Here is a 10,806-nt window from a genome sequence, read left to right on the forward strand (position 1 = left end):
GGCCCCTGCCAAGCCCTTCCCCTCCACCCCCATGGCTGCCCTAGCTCCCAGTTGTTCAAAAAAAAAGCCTGCACTCACTGGGTGCTGCCAGGTGGGGGGGAGTGGGAATCCCTGCTGCCCCATGCCATGTGGGGGGCTCTGCCATGAGCCCCCTGACCCCCATGCGCTCTCCCAGACCCACCCCATGGCTGCCCTGCCCACCCCAGCTCTCAACCTTTTACAAATAAACACAATAATAATAAAGGATATCAGATTCACCCAAACAACCTTGTCTGCCTGTGTCCTTAGACCAACATGGCTACAACCTACACCCCTGAATAATACTAATTCATTTTGGTTCCAATCTGAACTGATATTTTGAGGCTGTTCCATCCCTAGTTTCAGTTTTACAAAGTGTAGTTTAAAATCTTTTCCTTCTTATTTTTCATTTAGATTCCCTGTTTTGGGTAATTCTTTAGTAGGCTGCAGCCAAACTTGTACTATATTTTGATGCAGGTAATAAAACATATTCCCTAAACTCTCAGTAACTCAAGCCTGTCCTTAACCTACAATATCCATGGGAGCTGCATCCTTTGGAGTTATTTATATTTGGAAATTTGCATTTAAAGGACTTTAGTTACTTTGTTTAAAACTGCCGTCAGATTATGATTAGCTACAATAGCCAGCAGGTCATTCAAGCATAAAAATCAGGTACATGCTAGGCACTTACATGTATCATACAAATGAATGTTAATAATCTCCTTATTGTTGCAACAAGGAAGCTTATGAGGAGTGCTGCATTGCTTTTCTGGCATCCAGCAATTATTAAAATATTGTTGCAAGGTCATGAACAACATTGCAACCCATCCAAGCTATAGATAAATATCTGTCCTTTCCAAACACTATATGAAAACAGCTGTTAGTTATTACAGTATATTGTAAATGATTCCTTGTCTCTTCAAAGTCAGTTGGTTTTAGGTAATATAGAGGTGGCTGTTTGAAAAATATCAGAGGTCTGCAGCAGCCATCTTGGTTATATTTGGATACTGGAGCTGATAGTTGTTGTTAATTGGTAAGTTTAATATTTTTCTTCCGAATGTTTTGAATAAAAGTTTGTGAATTCCTTGGGTGATGGACAATAAGGTATTCTCTGATCTAGTTTAAACTTCTACTATTAGACAAGCAGTAACTCAAGTTGCCCAGTATCTTCATAAGTTATTTGATTAAAGTTCATTATATTCCCCTTTTCATTATGGAACCTGTGAAATGTGACAAATAAGCCAATACCAATTCACTTGGAGTAACACACCCTTCTTGACAAGAAAAAGCAAAGATGTACATAGTCTATAGTCCACTTGAGGAGATGAATAAAAATAACCCTCACAATCTAGAGACAGGGACCGCAAGGAAGGTCTACCATAATTGCTTATTACATTTTCAATTATTTTCCAGCTTCTTTTAATTATATCTTAAGCAAAGAAAACATTGAATGTGGTTATGGAGGAAGCGTAGATTCTTATCTCACAGTGTTCAAATTCCAGTGACTTCAGTCAAGGTATAACTTCATCCTGCAAGATGCCAGATCATCTCACCTAACCAGCAAAGCATTTACATGTGTACCTACCTTAAACATTTGAATAGAACCGTTCACTTAAAAGAGATTAGTCATGTGCTTAGCATGACTTCTATGCTTATTCTTGATTTTTTCTAGTAAAGGAAGATAAAGTACTACTTGCCTCATTCACAAAAAACATCCTAAAGATGAATTGGACAATATAAACCCTGCTGCCATATTTCATTTAAAAACATTAAATCTGATGAAGACATTTCAATTTCAGTCTTTTACTCCTCTTGCCGAGTGATGCTTATATTGCATAATGCTTCTGTGGACAAATACATTGTGCAAGTGCATTCCCTAGGCATATTGACAATTATTTCTTATATTCCCCTATCCACATCCCAGATCTGGATCTGAAACCAATGGAAGATCATTATGAGCCAGCTCAAAGTTTCATACTCACTGGGTGCATCTACACAAGATATGTTAATGTGCATTAGCCTAATTTAATGCTCATTATAAGCATACATCTACACATGCATGCCCTTAATGCACATTAAAAATGGTGAAATTAGGCTAATTGCACCTAAATTTGATACCTACAAATGCACGTATCAAATTTAAGTGCAATTAATTAAAGCGCATTAATGCACGTGCAGATGCAACCCAACGCTAACTTTGGTGCCAGGTCTGTCCAGTCACTAGGGGCACGTGGCAGAGCTGCAGTGACTCGGCACTAACTTTAGTCCCAAGTCCTTGCACATGTAGACACCTGCCAGAAATGGCTTAATATACATTACCTTAATGCATATTAAATTAAGCACGCTTAAATGTACTTGTAGACACAGCCAATTTGATGGGATTTCTCTTTTTGCATGTAATGTAGTAATTTCTGAGCACTCAATCTGATCAGTTCCAAAATTGCAGGGAGTGTTCTAGGCCTCAACTGATAGAACCCAGTTAACCTTGGAGTAAAACAGGACAGAGCTACTGTCTTTGGCTTTGGTTAGCAGGCCCAGGAACTTCAAGCTTGAAGTACAGGTTATAGGCTTCCATTAACACCTTCCTGCATAAAGCTGCCCCTTTCCTCCCAGTTGAGGCTACCATACTGACACCCTGAATGATTTAGGTCCCAGGAGAAAAAGGCAGGAAACAATGAAAGATGGGAAGGGAAGTATATACAGGGCTTCTGACGCAGAGGGGCAGGCAGAGGGGTGGGAGGGAATGAGGTCACACATAGTACCTGACATAGGGGAGAAAAGGAATGGAGATACATAGAATTCATGATGGAAAATGTGGGGAAGGCAGGAGAAGGTAGTTTGCAGAAAGATCCAGGTATGGAGGAAAGGAGAAAATGAGGAACACACAGAGCCCTTGGTATGAGACACTAGAAATGGAAAACCCTGGTACAGGAGAGAGGAGAAATAAGATCATGCAAAGACCCTGGTTTGGGGTAGAGTAAGGTACAATGGTATTGGTGGAACACCCAGGTATGTGGCAGAGGTGTGATGGAAAACATGTAAAGTCTTTTGTTATAAGGGTCCAGGTACGGATGGAAGGGTGGTTGCAGGCAGTCACTGCCTACTGAAATAGGTAGGTATGGAAGAGTAGTGCACAGCAAGCTTATGGGAAGAGCTGGAGAGGTGTCATGAGCCTACATTCAGTACAACAAGCTCAGCCTATGCAACCAGCAAAACAGCCGTTCCAGTGACTTTCATGACCTCTCAGTCAGGTATGCTGAGGGGAGAAATTTCACAAGAACTATGCCACTTTTAAAGCTGAACACTCCACACTTAGGTAGGCATACCAACTGAGAATCTGACTCATAGTCACTTGTAGAATCAGGTATAGTACTTTTGGGTTTTTTTAGAGGAAGAAATGATTTCCAAAGCCAACTTGTTCTTTTCTTATGTTTAAAGCTAACCAAGAGAAAATGTTTGTTTATCATACTAGGATTTGTGTGTGTGAATAGAGTGGTGATTTTCTCTTTAAAAGCTCCACCATGGGTGAGCTTTTTTAGTATAAATTAAAACCGTTAGTTTACTATGTATGTGATCTATTGGACTGACTGACAATCGATGACAATGTTTTAACAAAACGGGAGCCCTCACAAATAAATCATTTTAATTCTCATCCCAAATTGCATGCAACTCTCCAGGCTTCTGAAATGTTTTTATAAAGATACTGTTTACACAGATTTAATCAGTTGTGTCACTGGGGCACAGCAAAAACAGCAATGTGACCTGCTGAGATTTAGCACCAGATTGCGATTTACAATCAAGGCAACAAGAGTCACTGAAGTGCATAGCTCCCGCCCCAATTACTAATTAATCAGACCCAAAGAGGTCTCCATAAAAGGCACAGCATTCATCTATGAGTCTCATAAATTCAAAGGGCTCCTCTATTTTTTAAGTAGGAAAGATGACCTATGAAGATACTGCAGTTAAGAGCTGGTCCTGAGAGAAAAGAGTGGCAAAGTTCCTTGTTCCCCCACCACCTTTTTATTCAATTTTTAAATAGGACTGCTATAAGTCAGAGTGCACAAAATCCCAACATTGTTATAAAGACAATATGAAGTGATATTTGGATGAAATCTAGAAGCACATACTTTTTCTTATATTTAGGTATACCTTTTTTCCCAACTTGACTGTTTCCAGCGAAAGTAACATGATAATAAGAGTTTGAGGGGCAGGTGAGGGATGCTATATGAATGCTTTAGCTCACCAAGGCTTTTACAGACTGTACATTTGTTTCAGTTAATCCTTAACGCTGAATTTTTTTTAATTATTTGGAGAATTCAAATTTGATCACCAGGGACCACTATCATGATCAAATCATACCCTATTGTCAGACTAACTGTGCTGAGCCCTATTATCATCAATAGCAAAGGGGCAGTACTCTCATCTGAGCTACTATCAGGTACAGGTTCAGGGCCTATGCAACTAGAGCCCTTAAAAGGTTCTGTTTTTCAAATCAGTTCATACATTGCAGAATGCTATAATGGGCCAAATCCTGTTTCTCTTGCATATGGTTTCCTGTTGTTTTCACTGGGCTCCATTAGTGTGACTGGGAATTATGTACCATATATAAACATTAGAATACATGGCTATTTTTATAATTATTATTTAGATTTATATCCCACCCTACTCAGGCTAAGAGTGACTTACAATAAAAGACTAGAATAGAGGCAGTAGAAACTCTAGTTCCCACTTGGCAAGCAACCACATCAGTCTTGAACTAGTGAAAGAGACCTTAGATGCAACAGTCAGGTAGGTCATTTATTCATGTAGAATGGTCATGTATAATGTCCAGTTCTAAACTATTGTCTTCAATTTTCAGCCTGTTGGAAAAACAAATGCAGACAGACACATTTAGTTTCATGCTGCACCCAGTTACAACAAAAGTGAATTTAGCTAAGGTACTAAGTTCCCCCACTAAGTGGGTGTGCCTGCATGAAATGCTTTACTGCACAGCAGGGAGCTTGGGGAAATTCTTGGCCTCTGCTGCCCCTGCACAAGCTGCGGGCTACCTGTGCCAAACTGCCTGCACCCTGGTGCCACTGCCTGGCATCGCAGTGACACATGGCTGCCAGACCCATGCCATTCAGCCGTACAGGCTGCTGCAGGCTCCTGCCAGGCCTGCCAGCACCCAGGCCCAGCTGCAGCCAACTCTTGGCCACTACGGCCAGAGCCAACTACCTGCAACCAACCCCAGGTAGTGTGTCTGGACCCTACAAGTGTAGCAGTGTATTGCATCACTGTACAGCTCATAGTTCTGTGCTGTACCCTAAGCCCAGCAGCACAGAGACAACCTCACAGAGGTCTGGAGAGCTAGTGCAGACGAGGCAGAGGTACAGCAGTAGTTCATGCAGGGCAGGAGCTCCAACACCCACATCTATGAGTACGTCTGCTCCCACATCTAAGCTAGTTCACTAGTCAGCGTGAGCAGCCTGCTTGAGCACCTGCCCTGGCCTGGCACCTGCAGTTTCATGTCACCAGGGACGGGTCTCTTGGAGCACTAGCAGCCCATTCTGCTGAGCTGTCTGGCCACAGCTTCCACCAGCAGCTTGGGAAGCTTGGGCCAGCACTTGCCCTGACAGTTCCACCTCAGCCCCAGCTATGAGGCATGGCCAGCCATGTCACTGCCAGCCACCAGCAGCATCAGCTCCTCCCTGGAGGGGGCCCATGCCTTGGCACTCTCATGCCACAACTCATTGTCTGGAGAAAGCACCCAGAATCTATCACTGCCAGCTAGAATTGAGCAGAGCCACTGGCCATGCCAGTCCTGACCATACGGTAAAACTGGAGGGAGAGCCCACCCCACCCTAACCCCTGCCCCCACCCCTGTCCCCTGCCCCCAGATCCTGCTCTTTTCCCCCCTCCTTGCCTGGTCCAGCCACACTCCCCTGGCCCTTGGGCTCCCCGCCCCCCCCCAGCATGCAGGGAGGCAGGAGACAATGCAAAACTTTACTGAGGAAACTGTGCCCCTGCAGCTAGGTGGACATGGGCCTCTCACATTTATCGATGCTGGCAGTAATGTCCTCCCTGGCTGCAGGGAGTAGGGACATGTAGTGCAGCCACAGGTAGCCCTCCAGGTAGTGGCAGAAGTTGCAGGGCAGCCCAGGATTGCCCCTTGAACTGTTGAAGCTTAGAATCCCATGCCAGGTATGCAGGTTCACCCAGGGCACCATGGCAATCAGCAGCAGCAGTGCATAGTGGGTTAGGCACCCCTCACTCCATAAAAACAGATCCTTCTGCAGCGCCTGCAATATGCACAGCAGGGACATGCTCAGGATGCAGTGCCAGCAGGGAAGGGCTGGCCCCATGGCACCTCTTCAGAGAGGTCCCCTGCAGGGAGCTTGGGGGAACAGGCATTTCCTCATCCCTGTTGTCCAGGAGCCCCACGCCCAGCAAGCCTGGGTACCATAGGCTTGGCGGCAGTACAAGATACTGGTGGGCCTGCAGGAGGAGAAGGATGGGCAGCAGAACCTGGAGCTTCAGCAGCAAGTACTGTTAGGAGCTTGGCCTATACTGGCCAAGGAATGGGGCAGGGGAAGGGGATTGAGCAGGGACTGGGATCGCTGCCAGAAGCCACCTTGGCCCAGGTCTGTCCAGCTGACTTACCACAGTCCCTCAGGACTCATGCATGCCCAATCCCCAATCTGAGGCCAGGCACTGTACTGCCACTGGTGCCACAGAGCATCTTATCTAAAAAATGCTGCAAACTCTCCCAAACAGAGTCTTCTCATGGCTCTGCAGGCCCTGCAGCTGCATGCCAGTGTGAAACCACATTTGGCAGATGGGTTGAGGTCTCAGGGTTACCACCATCGACAACCAGGGACCTAGGGATGCACCAGCTCCATGGAAGGAGGACCCAGGATCTGACCCTCCTCCTGGACAAGCTGGTAATGGCCACAGAGGACCAGCAGGTAGACAAATGGATGTGGCAGGCAGAGGATGTTGCCTGTAAGGATGCATGGGACTGAGCAGACCAGGAGTTCAGGGTGCAGCTCCTGGTCCTGGAGTGTGAGTACATGGAGGCCCTGCAGCAGCAGGGCATGGTCATGGCCAGGGCAGTGCAGGCCATGGAAGAGCCAGGGGCTGGACACCATCCTGGAAGTAACCTTCATGCCACTTGCTTCCCTGCCAATGACCCAAGCCCTATCTGCCCCCCAACAGCTTCCCACCACCCAGCAAGCCCCCTTGTGGGCCTAGAGAGAGGTCCAGTACCCGCTCCATTAGCCAGGAGCCTCTACCCCAGCTCCCACCCCTGGTCCCTCACCAGCCCCTTTCCCGGCTTGGGCCCAGCACCACCACTCACCCAAGCTCCTAGTGGGTGCAGAGCTAGAGTTGCCTACAGTGGGGCCAGGACCACTCACCAGCCCTGTTAGCCCTGGCAACTAGCTACTGGAGGGGGAGCCACCTGCACTGGGGGACCAGCAGCCACCATCACCCCTGGGCAAGACCCCACCTGCCAGACTTGCCACAGCATGTGCACCCACGGGAGCATGGCCAGAGGCCAGGTGACTCTCCTAGACAGCTCTACCCCACAGCTGCCCACCATGGAAGGGCACACACACAAACTACATGGTAAATAGTTTGCACAGGGAAGAGGGTGTTTTATTGTTGGTGGGTGGGGTGGTGATGGAGGGGCTCTGGTATTGGAGAGGGAGGGAAGACAGGCTCTGTTGTTAGGGACAGAGGGCCTGTTTGTTGTGCAGGCAATGAAGTATTTTTCTGAGAGCTTTCCAAAGTGAGCATAGGAATGGGTATAGGTGGTAGGGCAGGAGTCTGTGGGTAGCTGTCGAGGTAGGCTACAGTAGGAAGTGCAGGAGGAGGTAGTTGGCCAGTGCCTCTCACACCCTGTGCCCTGTCCTCTGGTGGTGAGTGTGCAGCTCACCCATGGCCCCAGCAGTGTGGGGGAGGGGAGGGGGGCACTGCTGCTGCTGTTACCACAGCTGGTACTCCTGCTACCAGGGTCCTCTGATCACTTTGCCTCTTCTTCCCAGGCCTCACGGAAGAGCTGCACCTGGGTCTCACAGATGTTATGGAGCATACAGGCTGTGACAATGACCCAGGAGATTGTTCTCAGTGAACTCAAGGCAGATGGTGAGGGTGCACCAGCATCCATTGAGGTCACCAAAAGCGCACTCCGCCAGCACATGGGATCTGGCCCAGGCACCAGCTGAAGTAGGTCTGGCAGGGGTCCAGCTGGACAGTGTAAGGCCACATGAGCCAGGGCAGAAGCGGGTAAGTGGGCTCCCCAGTGAGGAGGGACAGGACCACCATGACACTCAGCTGGAGGTCTGGCACCTCTGGCATGAAGCACCCACTCTACACCAGGGATGGCAGGGTGGAGTTCTGAAATACATAGGCATCATGGGCACTGCCCACCTAGCCAGCACTTACGTTGGTAAAGATGCCATGGTGGTTGACAACACCCTGGAGCACAATGGAGTGAAAGCTCCACCAGCTGTAGTAAGTGCAGTTGCTTTGAGATGGGCAGATGACAGGGATGTGGGTTCCATCCATGGCTGTGATGCACTGGAGGAATCCTAAGGTGCAGAACCTTGCCACCATCTCCAGGGGGGTCATGTTCAGCCCCAGCACATCCTGAAGGGCACTGCACACTTTCTGGATGGCCTCCCCACAGTTGCCTTACCCACACCAAAGAGGTGGCCCACATAGTGGAGGATGGTGAGTGTGGCCACCTTCAGCAAGACAATGGCCAGGTGGGTGCCCGCAAGGATGGGCGGCTGTATGTTGGTGTCCTACCACTCTAGGTGCAGGCAGAGCTCCTCCAGGAGGTCCAGGAAAGTGTCCCAGGTCATACAGAATATCTTCATCCACTGCTTGTTGTCCCAGGTGTGCTTGACAACATGCAGCGACCAGTCCTGGCTGCCCCAGTGGGCCCATAAGCAGGAGGGCTGGAGACCCAGAAGGCCAAGGTGGCCCAAGCAGTGGCATTCTGGAGCCTGTCATTAGTGTCTCTGCCAGTATCCGCCAGCAGGATGGGGTCCAGGTGGGGGCTGCACAGTGGCACCAGTCCTGGGGTGATATGGTGGGGCCAGACAAATGGTCATTACACATGGAGGAGCTGGAATAGCTCAGACAGCCATGCGCCAGCTGGTGGCCAGTGTAATGGACCAGCAGAGCCAGTGTGGCAGCCAGCAGGAGTCCAGGGCACTGGGCACCACTGCCAGGGGCAGGGCCTGGAGCAGCCATGGCACAGGGCTGTGATGTGAGAGCTGCTGCATGCTGCCCCTACATTGTGCATGCTGCTCCTGGCCAGAAACACAGCTGGCCAAGGAGCAAGACTACCCTTTCAAGTTGGACTCTGGCTGCAGGCAGCCTCTATTTTCCCCGGGTGGTGGCAGGGCCCTGTTGCAGGGCCACAGGAAACAGGAGCAGTTTCCTGCTAGAAGCAGTGAATCTGTTCCTACATCCCTACATATATAGATGCCCGCCCAGGAGTGTTTACTCATGAGCAGTTTACTTGCAAGTAAACTGGTCCTGCATCAAATGCACGAGTAAGCATACCCAGTGAGCAAGGAATGTGCTATTTTGCTTCATTGCCTCTTGACCACATTGAGCAGATAAAGATCTGATGATATTAAATGCCCAAATCAAACTCTAATTGAGAAAGATGACATTTATTGCTGGAGTTTCTCTGCTTGTCCTTTTTGGTGAGACCAAATAAATCAATTTAGCAAATTTTTAAAAATCCCATTGTCTTTGTTTTGAATCGGAATCTTTTTGTTTGTTTGTTTCTTTGTTTGAATGCAGGATGGAAATATGACTGCAAAGTCAGAGTCTGATTTTTGAGACCTTTACCACTCAGAGGACTACTTTCTGTGAATAGTTCCATTAAGTCAACTGAAGATGTCACATGTATAAAGGCTTCAGAATCAGATCCTTATTCTTTAATAGGACAGGATCTTCATTTCAACATGGCCTACCAATGAAAACACTTTGAGTCACATCCTGTTCTTCTGACTCACACAAAAACACCATGTAGTTCATATCTCTAGGAGGCATGCTGCTTTCTCATGTTAACAGCCACAACAGGGCCTCCACAGGAGTTACTATGCCATTTGGTTATTTAACGCCCCCTGGCAAATGATGACAATCTCAAAGTAGCCACCTGTCCTAGTTTATAGGCAGTCTCCCTGCAGAGCAGGGGCAGGGCAGGGCAGGGTTTGTGGATCTGTGGGTCCATGGGTCCACAGGGAAGGGTTGTCCATCTGGTGTGGGGAGGTCAGGAGGTTAAAAATAGCCTAGTCAGGGTTGGGTGGGAGGATGTACGAAGAGCACAGCCCCAGGGCTTAGGCCAGCAGTGGGGCTTTCCCTGCCCTAGGACTGTGCTCTGAACACATGCAGACATTTGCTGGATCTCGTTAATTCATTCCCTTAGTTCACTTACTCAAGTGAACTAGCCTAGATCTAGCCTGCCACTTTTGGCCTGATTTAAATCCCCTCCCCCCACACAAACTTCTGCACAGATCCGCATTTAGATCAACCTAATCCTAGTCAGTTCAATCTAAATGTAACATCTGAAAAACATCTGCGTGGGCTTTTGAGGCAGCACCCTAGGTTCCTACTGCTGGATCATTGTCAAAGAGGTATGACCCAGCTCTTAACTGTCTGGTTCAGCTTGTGAGTGAATATTTGTACCTTGGGTCTGACTCATGTGCAATTAAAAAATAACAAACCTGTAACCTTACTTACAGGTGATTTGTTTTATTTTATTCTTTCCTTATTATCTTGGCC

The sequence above is a fragment of the Crocodylus porosus genome, unplaced genomic scaffold, assembly GCF_001723895.1.
Source record: "Crocodylus porosus isolate Cpor-Errol unplaced genomic scaffold, CroPor_comp1, whole genome shotgun sequence".
Taxonomy (NCBI): domain Eukaryota; kingdom Metazoa; phylum Chordata; order Crocodylia; family Crocodylidae; genus Crocodylus; species Crocodylus porosus.